The following is a 12,607-nucleotide window of genomic DNA, read 5'->3' on the forward strand; positions in this document are numbered from 1 at the left end:
GGGAGAGCTGGAGGTTTGTAGGAAATAGAGACTTAACTCTTAATGGGAACACGCAAAACCTCACAAGCTCTGTGACTCAGGGCAAAAGCAGTAATTTGAAAGGATCCTGGGTCAGACTCACATGCTGATCTTGGAACAATTCCTGGAAAAGCAGGAGGCAAATGGAGCTGACCCTGGGGACATAGACATTAGCAGCAGCCATTTTGGGGAGCTTATTCTTTCACGAGGACACTCGTGCTGGCAAGCACCATGTTGGAATCCTCTCTCTAGCTTATTAGTTTTGGCACTGACCCTGCCTACCTGCCTGTGCCCACCATCCTTAGATGCCTCAGGGCCAAGCAGCAGGCCAGGCAGGGACACCGGGCCACTCATGAGCAGGCTGACTGCCTTACGACTCTCTGAGCCCACTGCCACCCTGGGACTCAGCCCTGTCCACCAGAGGGCCCAGGACCTGGTCCCACACCCCAACAACCTGGCATTAGCCCTAGAAACAGCCCCACCCACCAGTGTGCAGGCATCAACCCCAGGACCCCAGCCCCATCCACCAGCAGACCAATGACAGCTCTGAGACATGTTTAACCCCACAGCCAATCATATTGGAGCTGGCCCTACTGATAAGCATGCTGACACTATATACAGGACTGTGGCTCCACAACCACCCACACTGGAACCTGTTTCTACCCACCAGTGGGCCAGCACTAGCTTAAGGATCCCTTGGTGCTTGGCAGCTAGCCACCTCCTGACCAGTCCTGCCTATCAGCAGTTGGTAGCCTCTGCACAAAGCCGGGTCTAGCACCCAACCTACTGGGGGTCAGCCATGCCTACCAGACGACTTACAGTAGCCAGCCGGCCACAACAGAAGGACCCATGCAACCTACATAGGGGGCATCCCTAGAGCACATAGCTCTGATGACCAGAGGGGAGTGGGCTGCTGGGACATATAGGACATCTTCTAGAAAAGCCACATCTCCGATGTTGGAAACATAACCATCTACCAAATACACAGAAATAAAAACAGCAAATTAGGCAAAATGAGGTGACAGAGAAATATATCCCAAACAAAGGTACAGGATAAAATGCCAGAAGAACTAAGTGAAGTGGAGGTAAGCAATCTACTCAATAAAAAGTTTAAGGTGATGATCATAAAGATATTCAAAGAACTTGATAAAAGATTAGATGAACAGAGTTAGAAGTTAAAAGCTCTCAACAAAAAGTTAAATATATAAAGAAAAAACAGAGAGATGAAGAAACAATACCTGAAATAAAAATATACTAGAAGGAAACAATAGTAGAGTACATGACACAGAGGAATGGATCAGCAAGCTGGAAGACAGAGCAGTGGAAATTACTGAAGCTGAACAGAAAAAAGAAAAAGAATAAAAAGAATTGGGGACAGATTAAGAGACCTCTGGGACAATACCAAGTGTACTAACATTTACCTTATAGAGGTCCCAGAAGGAGAAGGGAGAAAGGGCAGAGAACATATTTGAAGATGTAATAGCTGAAAAACATCCCTAACCTGGGAAAGGAAATAGACATTCAGATCCAGGAAGCACAGAGGGTACCACACAGGATCAACCCAAAGAGGACCACATCAAAACTTGAAAAATGTAAGACACTGATGAGAGAAAGTGAAGATGACACAAACAGAGGGAAAGATATACCATTTTTATGAATTGGAAGAATATTAATAAAATGTCCACACTAGACAAGACAATCTACAGATTTAATGCAATTGCTATCAAAATATCAATGGAAGTTTTCACAGACTAGGATAAATATTCCTAAAATTTGTATGGGAACACAAAACACCCCAAATAAATGAAACAATCTTAAGAAAGATGAACAAAGCTGGAGTTATCACACTCCCTGGCTTCAAACTATACTACAAAGCTACAATAATCAAAAGAGCATAGTACTGGCATAGAAAGAGACACATACATCAATGGAACAGAATAGAGAGCCCAGAAATAAACTCACACTTTATGGGAAATTAATCTACAACAGAGGATGCAAGAATATACAGTGGGAAAAAGACCGTTTCTTCAGTAAATGGTGTTGGGAAAACTGAAGAGCTACATGCAAAAAATCAAACTGGACTACTCTCTCACATCATGTACAAAAATAATCATTTAAAATGGCTTACATAATTAAATGCAAGACCTGAAAACATAAAACTCCTAGAAGAGAACACGGGCAGAATACACTCTGACATAAATCAGAGCAATAATTTTTTGGATCTATCTCCTAATACAAAGGAAATAAAAGCAAAATTAAACAAATGGACCTAATTAAACTTAAAAGCTTTTGCACAACAAAGGAAACCATGGACAAAATGAAAAAACAACCTACAGAATGGGAGAAAATATTTGCATATGCCATGACTGATATGGGTTAATATCCAAAATATATAAACAATTCATACAAGTCAATATGAATAAAACAAACAACCCCGGGCTTCCCTGGTGGTGCAGTGGTTGAGAGTCCGCCTGCTGATGCAGGGTACACGGGTTCGTGTCCTGGTCTAGGAAGATCCCACATGCCGCAGAGCGGCTGGGCCCATGAGCCATGGCCGCTGAGCCTGCGTGTCCAGAGCCTGTGCTCCGCAATGGGAGAGGCCACAACAGTGAGAGGCCCGTGTACCGCCAAAAAACAAAAACAAAAACCCAATCAAGAAATGGGGAGAAGGCTTGAATAGACATTTTTTTCAAAGAAGACATACAGATGGCTAACAGGCTCATGAAAAGATGCTCGGCATTGCTAATTATTAGAGAAATGCAAATTTAAACCAAAATGAGGTACTTCCTCACACCAGTCGGAATGGCCATTATCAAAACGTCTACAAATAACAAATGATGGAGAGGATGTGGAGAAAAGGGAACATTTGTACACTGTTGGTAGGAATGTAAATTGGTATAGCCACCATAGAAAACTGTATGGAGTTTCCTCAGAAAACTAAAAACAAAGCTACCATGTGATCCAGCATTTCCAATCCTGGGTATATATCTGGGAAAAATGAAAACACTAATTCAAAAAGAAACATGTACCCCAATAGCAGCATTGTTTACAATAGCCAAAATATAGAAGCAACACAAGTGCCCAATGACAGACAAATGAAGAGAAGTTATGGTATATATACACACACACACACACACACACACACACACACAAAATGGAATATTACTCAGCCATAAAAAAGAATGAAATTCTGCCATTTGCAGTGTCATGAATAGACCTAGAGAATATTATGCTTAGTTAAATAAGTTAGACAGAGAAAGACAAATACCATATGGTATCACTTACGTGGAATCTAAAAAACAATACAAACGAATGTATGTGCATAGCCAAAACAGACTCACTGATATAGAACACAAACTAGTGGTTATCAAGGAGGAGAGGAAAGAGGATGGGGGCAAATTATGAATAGGGGATCAAGAGATACAAACTACTATATATAAAATAGATAGGCAACAAGGATATATTGCATGGCACAGGTAATTAGACCCATTTTCTTGTAATAACTTTTAATGGAATCTGTAAAAATATTCAGTCACTAAGCTCTACACGTGAAATTAATATTGCATTATAAATCAACTATACTTCAGTTAAAAAAAAAAACTTCTAGAAGAAAACATACACAGTATTCTCTTTAACAATGGTCTTAGTGATTTTTTTGGATGTGTCCCCTCAGTCAAGGGAAGCAAAGGCAAAAATAAACAAATGGGAATGCACCAAACTAAAAATCATTTGCACAGTGAAGGAAACTACCAACAAAATGAAAAGGCAATGTACTAAATGGGAGAAAATATTTTTCAAATGATATATCCAATGATGGGTTAATATTCAAAATATACAAAAAACTCGTACAACTGAACATCAAAAAATCACACAACCTGATTAAAAAGTAGGCAGAGGATCTGAATAGACTTTTTTCCAAAGAAGACATACAGACAGCCAACAGGCACATGAAAAGGTGGTCAACATCACTAACCATCAGAGAAATGCAAATCAAAACCACAATGAGAGATCATCTCAAATGTGTTAGCACGGCTATTATCAAAATGACAAGAAATAACAAGTGTTGGTGAGGATGTGGAGAAAAGGGAACGCTTGTGCGCTGTTGGTGGGAACGTAAATTTGTATATCCATTCTGGAAAACAATGGGGAGACTTCTCAAAAAATTGAAAATAGAACTACCAACCATAAACAAGACGAAAAGACAACCCTCAGAATGGGAGAAAATATTTGCAAATGAAGCAGCTGACAAAAGATTCATCTCCAAAATTTATAAGTGGCTCATGCAGCTCAATACCCAAAAAACAAACAACCCAATCCAAAAATGGGCAGAAGATCTAAATAGACATTTCTCCAAAGAAGATATACAGATGGCCAACAAACCCATGAAAGGATGCTCAGCATCACTAATCATTAGAGAAATGCAAATCAAAACTACAATGAGGTATCACCTCACACCAGTCAGAATGCCATCATCAAAACTTTACAAATAATAAATGCTGGAGAGGGTGTGGAGAAAAGGGAACACTCTTGTAGACTGATACAGCCACTATGGAGAACAGTATGGAGGTTCCTCAAAAAACTAAAAATAGAACTACCATACGACCCAGCAATCCCACTACTGGGCACAAACCCTGAGAAACCCATAATTCAAAAAGAGTCATGTACCACAATGTTCATTGCAGCTCTATTTACAATAGCCAGGACATGGAAGCAACCTAAGTGTCCATCGACAGATGAATGGATAAAGAAGATGTGGCACATGTATACAATGGAATATTACTCAGCCATAAAAAGAAATGAAATTGAGTTATTTGTAGTGAGGTGGATGGACCTAGAGACTGTCATACAGAGTGAAGTCAGAGAAAAATAAATACCGTATGCTAACACATATATATGGAATCTAAAAAAAAAAAAGTTCTGAAGAACCTAGGGGCAGGAATAAAGATGCAGACATAGAGAATGGAATTGAGGACATGGGTAGGGGAGAGGGTAAGCTGGGATGAAGTGAGAGAGTGGCATGGACTTATATACACTACCAAATGTAAAATAGATAGCTAGTGGGAAGCAGCCACATAGCACAGGGAGATCAGCTCGGTGCTTTGTGACCACCTAGAGGGGTGGGATAGGGAGGGTGGGAGGGAGACGCAAGAGGGAGGAGATATGGGGATATATGTGTATGTATAGCTGACTCACTTTGTTATAAAGCAGAAACTAACACACTATTGTAAAGCAATTATACTCCAATAAAGATGTTTAAAAAAAAAATCGAACTACCAAATGATCCAGCAATTCCACCTCTGGATGTTTATCCAAAGAAAACAAAAACACTGATTTGAAAAGACATGCACACCAACGTTCATAGCATCATTATTTACAATAGCCAAGATATGGAAGAAACCTGAGTGCCTATCAAGAGATGAATGGATAGAGGTGATATAGTATATATACACAATGGATATTATTCAGCCATAAGAAAGAATGAAACCTTGCCATTTTTGACAACATGGATGGAACTAGAGCTATTATGCTAAGTGAAATAAGTCAGAGAGAGAAGGACAAATATTGCATGTTCTCATTTATATGTGGAATTTTAAAAACAAAACGAATGAATAAACATAAAACAGAAACAGAGATATAGATACAGAGAAAAAACAGGCAGTTGCCAGAGGGGAAGGAGGGAGGGAAGAGGGAAGAAATAAGTGATGGAGGGGATTAAGAGGTACAAACTTCCAGTTGCAAAATAAATGGTTCATGATACGAAATGTACAGTGTGGGGATACAGTCAATAACAATATAATGTATTTGTATAGTGATAAATTATAACTAGACTTAGGCTGGTGAACATGTTGAAATGTATAGAAATATCAAGTCTCTATGTTGTGTAGCAGGAACTAACATAGTGTCATAGGTCAATTATACTTCAAAAACAACCAACCAACCAAACTCACAGAAAAAGAGATCAGGTTTGTCGTTACCGTATATGGGCTGGTGGGGACTGGGGGAATTGGGTGAAGGCAGTCAGAAGTTACAAACTTCCGGTTCTAGGATAAATAAGTACTAAGGATGTAATGTACAATATAATAAATATAATTAACACTGCTCTATAGTATATATGAAAGTTGTTCAGAGAGTAAATTCTAAGAGTTCCCATCACAAGGAAAAATTTTTTTTCTGTTTCTTCGATTTTTTATCTCTATGAGATGATGGATGTTTACTAAACTTATTGTGATAAAAAAAATTCACTTTGTATGTAAGTCAAATCATTATGCTCTATATCACAGAGCTGTATGTCAATTATATCTCAATAAAATTAAAATTAAAAAACTGTAATGGCACAAACGCAAACTTTGAGGGAATTATTTTGGAGTATTTCCCAGCATGATAAAAGTTATGATCCCATGAATGCAGACAACTCAGCAAATCAGAGGCAGGATAAGTGTAACCAAAACATCGCTTGGGGATATTATAGTCACACTTCTGAAAACCAAAGAGAAGGTATCCTCAAATCTCAGAGAAAATAATTATGCCCATTACCATCAGGGAGCGTTTCTTTCAGGTGGGAAAAATATTTTGTTTAGTGTTTCTTGCAGCGCACCTACTGGCAATAAACACTTAATTTTGTTTGGTTCTTTTTTTTTCTCCTACTGGATAATTGGGATAGAGTCCTTATCTGTTATTTCTCATTTGGACTTATTTTCCAGTAAACATAGGCAAATTCAGGCTCTCAGAAATTTCCTTTAATTGGCCATTTATTCACCCTTTCTCTGTTCCCAGCTGTAGATTCAACTACTAATTTCGTGTAAGTTAATAAGGGATGTAAAAGCATCATTCAGTCTACCGAGCTCCTGTGCTGTAGAGTAGGAGAGTTATTTGTAAGCCTTACTCATATGATTACTGCTTTCAATATGCACTGTTAAGTCTTGCCTCAGGGTGAAACATAAGAGATTTAGAACAAGTATCCACTCTTCCTCCCTCCAAAATACAAAATGACAACCCTGAACTGAAAATCAACAACTCTAAAAATGAAGTTGATAAATTGTATTTAATTAAATTTAAAAACTGTTGCTCTGTGAAAGGCACCGGTAAGAATATAAAAAGTCAATACACATACTGGAGACAATCTTTCCTCATATAGGAAAAATGACTTGATTCCAAAATATACAAAGAACACTTAAAGCCAAAACCCTAACAGACATCTATTCAAAGGAGATAGACAGATGGCAAATAAGCATATGAAAAGATGCCACATATCTTTGTCATCAGGGAAATGCAAATTAAAACAACAATGAAATATCACTACATGCCTAGTAGAATGGCTAAATTCAGAATATTTACAACACCACACACTGATTTGGATGTGAATCAACAGGAACTTTCATATATTGCTGGGGGGAATTCAGTTTCATTCATTGCAAAATGGTACAGCCACCTTGAAAGGCAGTTTGACAACTTCTTAAAAAAATAAACATACTCTAATCTATGATATACCAATTGCACTACTAGGTATTTATCCAAAGGATCTGAAAACGTAAGTTTACATAAAAACCTGTACAGAGATGTTTAAAGCAGTTAAATTCATAATTGCCTAAATTTGAAAGCACTCAAGTGGTCTGTCAGTTGGTAAATGGATAAACTGTGGTGCATCAAGACGACAGAATCTTATTTTGCACTAAAAAGAAATGAACTGTCAAGCGTATAAAAAAAGACATAGAAGAAACTTAAATCCATACGACTGAGTGAAGGGAGTCAATGTGAAAAAACTACACACTTTATAATTCTAACTATATGACATTCTGAAAAACCAAAACTATGGAGGCAATTAAGAGATCAGTGGTTGCCAGGGATTAGTAATGAGGGAGGAAGAAGAGGTGATTTTTTAGGGCAGTGATACTACTCTTTATGATAGTATGACGGTGGATGCACATAATTATACACTCGTGCAAACACAGAGAATATACACCACCATGAGTGAAAACTTACGTAAGGTGTGGACTTCGGGTGATGATGTGTCAACGCAGGTGGATGAATGATAATGAAGGTGCCACTCTGTGGGGAGATGGTGATAATGGGGGAGGTTTTGCATGTGTGGAGGCAGGGGGTATATTGGTTATCTCTGTACTTGCCACTTAATTTTGCTGTGAATCTAAAATTACTCTAAAAAATAAAGTTTATTACATAAAAATGGGCAAAAATGTAGAGATACCTCACCAAAAAAGATATACAGGTGGCAAGGAAGCACTTGCAAACATACTCAACATCACGTCATCAGGGAATTTTCTATTAAAACAAGAATGAGATACCACTGCACATCTATTAGAATTGTAAAAATTCAAAAATCTCTGTATTACTGCAAAAAGTTGGGTGCTTGCTATGTTTCTCAGTGGTCGAAACATGGAGTCCAAACTGCCATTATTCCCATTCCCATGAGGGCTCAGAGTCAGGCATGACAGAAATCATGCTCGCAGGCTCCACCACCACCCGAAAAGCTAGAATGTAGTAGGCATGGTCTACTCTTCTCTTTCCCTCTTGACAAAGAGCTGGGAGTTGGGAATTTTCTCCAGATCCTAACACAGTGGGTCAGGGAGGCGAGGTGGATATGGCAATAAAATGCCATAAATTTGCCTAAAAGCTTCACTCTATCTCTTCTTGGCTTTGTGCTAGTCTGGGGTGCTGCAAACTCCTATGTGGTTTCTGGTGTTCTCAGAAAGGCAATTTGATCTATATTATGTCATCTTCATGGAGGAAGTGGGGGCTTGGGAATTCCTAGTCTCTCATCTTTGTGATGTTACTCTTAGATAATTCTCATCCTTAAGTCATGTATTTTGTTGGAAAATTTTCTTGAGCTCTAGGGGAAAAATTCACTAAACTATAATTGTGCCTTGTGCCACATTGTTCTACTTTTCTGCAATACTCTGTGGAAAGCAGCCTTCACTTGAGCATCCCTTACACTGCAGATGAGGGGGTTGAGCAATGGGTTGAAGACAGTGTAAAACACGAAATGGATCTTCAGCTGCTCCTCTCACTGACTATTGCCAGGGACCATATAAACCATCATGGCGATGCCAAAGTAGAACCCAACCACACAGAGGTGGGAGGAGCAGGTGGAAGAGGCTTTCTTGCAGCCCTCCTTTGACTGGATCTTCGGGATGGCCCAGAGGATGCGCACGTAGGAGACCAGAAGCAGGGAAAGGGGCACAGTTAAGATAAACACACTGTCAGCAAAGAGGAAGATTTCATTGATCCAGGTTTCACCACAGGTCACTTTGAGGACAGATCAGATTTCACAGAAGAAGTGGTTCACCTTCTGGGGCCCACAGAAGGGCAGCCTTAGAAAGAGACTTTCTTGTACTAGGGCCAGGGAAAATCCACGTGGCCAGCAAATGATGGCCAGGAACGTGCACGCTCTCCAGTTCATGATGACAGTGTACTGGAGGGAATGGCAGATCGCCACATACCTGTCACTGGACATCACCACCAAAGTCAGGTGCTCTACGGAAGCAAAGGCCAATAGAAAACCATCTGCTTGGTGCATGAGAAATAGGAGATAGTTTTTTTGTGTTTCACTAGGTTTTCCAGCATATTGGGTAAATTGCTGGAAGCATAGGATACGTCAGTGATGGCCAGATGAGAAAGGAAGGAGTACATGGGGGAGTGCAGCCTGGGGTCTAGGCAAATGAGTCCCAAGATCATGCCATTTGCCAGCAGGTTGAAGATATAAAATAGGAAGAAGATAACGAAGAGGAAAAATTCTATGTCTTCACTGAGCTGGAATCCCACCAGGATGAATTCTGTGACCCATGATTGGTTCCCCTCCATTCTGTTTTGTTTTTTTATATATAAATGTATTTATTTATGGCTGTGTTGGGTCCTCGTTGCTGCGCGCGGGCTTTTCTCTCGTTGCGGTGAGCAGGGGCTACTCATCATTGCGGTGCACGGGCTTCTCATTGTGGTGGCTTCTGTTGTTGCAGAGCACGGGCTCTAGGTGCACGGGCTTCAGGCTCTACGGTGCAGGCTCAGTAGTTGTGGCACACAGGCTTAGTTGCTCCGCGGCATGTGGGATCTTCCCGGACCAGGGCTCAAACCTGTGTCCCCTGCATTGGCAGGCGGACTCTCAACCACTGCGCCACCAGGGAAGCCCCCCCGCCTCCATTCTTAATGACAGTCTGTAAAGGACTAAAGTGTGGTGGAAAGGTCAGAGCTGGATAACAATGAAAACTGGAGTTATTTATCTGAAGTGAATTCGGAGTAGGCTTCTATGCTTGTCCCTACTCCACTGAATTTTTCTTCAATATTTCTCTGCCTTTTTGTTTTTCTTACCTTTTATTCTAATGTAATTCAAAATTTCAGATAAGTATCAGGAATTATAAACAATACTAGTATATACACTTTACCAATTTTTTTCATGTTTGCTTTATCATTTCTTTTTCTCTGTATATATTTTGTTAATTTCTCTGGACCACGTAAGAGTTAAGTGCAACCATAAGGCCAGCTTATCCCTAAACTGTTTATTATTTCCAAGAACAAGGATATTCACTACTTTATTTTCAGTATAATTACCAAAATCAGGAGATATTAACATGATTCACTATTCTAGGTATAGCATTTTCAGCCCCTCTGGTCCAAGATTGAAATCTAATAAAATAATAAAATATCTTACCTCCTCTAATCTGAAATCGTTATTCAGTCTTTCCTTCCTTGACACTGATATTTTTGACGGGGATTAGTTCTTGTTTTGTATAATGTCTCTCAATTGGGGTTTTCCATTGATTGTCCATGTTTTAAGTTCAGATTATAAATTTTTGGTAGCAAAAAATATATCCTTCTTAATCTTAAAGCCTCTCATGAATACAGAGATACTGTTAATTACTCTCAATATAGGTGATGCTAATGTGGATTACTTGGGTAAGGTGGTGTCTCCAAGTTATCTCCATTATAGAGTTATTAATTCATAATTTTAAGTACTTTCTTCCTGCTGGCTTAACAAATTATCCATACCCATCTTGTAGATTTCTCACTTCAGCTTGGAATCAGTTATTTCACCAAAAATATTTGGTTCCTTACTGAAGAATCATATTTTCAAAGCAGTATCTGGATTTATTGGACGTAAAGTAATATTTTTATCAGGATTGTTGCCAAATTGCTAATATCTTCATTTAATAGAGAGCGTATATAATTTGGGAGAGTACCTAAGTTGTTCAGGGGTTAATGGATTCTCAACTTCACTTGCCTAATCCTAATACACCCTTACTGACTTCTTTTGGAAAACACCACTAATATAACATTACCGTTAAAGAAAATGATATCAATATTATATGGTAGTTTTTTTAGGCAAAAGTACATTTAGAATTCAAAATTATCTTGTTTATACTTTTTGTTTTTCTTTGTATTTAGCTAATTATAGGCTCTTAGAAATTTTACACTTAATAAAGTTTCAGTAGTCTGGTTCATTGTGTGAACAAAGTGGCATCTACTTCATGAGATTTTGACATCAAGTTTTCCTAAGTCTTAGAGAAACACAACGTTCAATAAAAGGCTTAAGAGATAATACATATGTGAAATCTATGGCCAACAGTGATCATTGCTAATAACTTGTACATATAGTTTTCCACTATTCACTCTACTTATATTTTCATATACTTAAAATTATATAAACATTATTCTTTCATTTAAATATTATGTACATCTTCTATGTCAAAATATTTCCATACAATATACTTTAAACATTTGCATACTATTTTATTGCATACAAATATTTAAACTGATTTAATACATTACCTTCTAACTAGGTCGTATGTACTGTAATGCCATTGATTAAATTTTATACATATATTTTTGTGTATCTTTTATTATTTTCTTGTCGTATACTCCTAGACACGGAAGTTCTCAGTCAAATCTCCCTCTCTTTCTCCACCTATCATCTTTTTATCTATATCCACCACCATCATCGTCTATAAAAAGCAAACAAGCCCAAAAAAATCAAAAAACATCATCACTGCAAGAAACCATTAAATGGTAAAAGATTTCTAATTTAACAATCATGACTCTAATCTCAAGTTCAGCTTTCCGATGAAGCTGTCCCACTTCAACCTTTCTACTTTTATCATGTTGACTCTTTTTTTTTTTTTTTGCGGTACGCGGGCCTCTCACTGTTGTGGCCTCTCACGTTGCAGAGCACAGGCTCCTGACGTGCAGGCTCAGCGGCCATGGCTCACGGGCCCAGCCGCTCCGCGGCATGTGGGATCTTCCCGGACCGGGGCACGAACCCGTGTCCCCTGCATCGGCAGGTGGACTCTCAACCACTGTGCCACCAGGGAAGCCCTAACATGTTGACTCTTACACTTTAATACAATTTAGTCAAACCTGGTATAAAATGCAGTTCCTTAGGTTCATCCTCATCTCAGCTTCATAGTAAATCCCAAGGAAGAACAAGAATAGTTCATGGAAAGTGCAACTTCATGAAGTCTAAGTATCATCTGACTACAAAAGATGTAGCTTCTTGTTTACTGGGTTAAATCTGTCCTCTTAGTCTACACATAACCTTGAGCTATCTACTCTGATTACAAATTTATGATTAAAATCGTATTTGTCT

General features: G+C 38.8%; 1 pseudogene across 1 annotated transcript in view; it reads right to left on the reverse strand.

Annotated features, from left to right (window-relative positions):
* LOC309826924 (olfactory receptor 2A12-like) overlaps positions 1 to 9,834 on the reverse strand; it is a 33,370-nt pseudogene extending 23,536 nt beyond the window's left edge. Inside the window, exon 1 of the transcript in view lies at positions 8,907 to 9,834. The product of the transcript in view is annotated as an olfactory receptor 2A12-like (transcript). The remainder of the gene's footprint in view (positions 1 to 8,906) is intronic.
* Positions 9,835 to 12,607: the final 2,773 nt, after the last annotated feature.

The sequence above is a fragment of the Grampus griseus genome (genome assembly GCF_964374135.1).
Source record: "Grampus griseus genome assembly, chromosome: 9".
Lineage (NCBI taxonomy): Eukaryota > Metazoa > Chordata > Mammalia > Artiodactyla > Delphinidae > Grampus > Grampus griseus.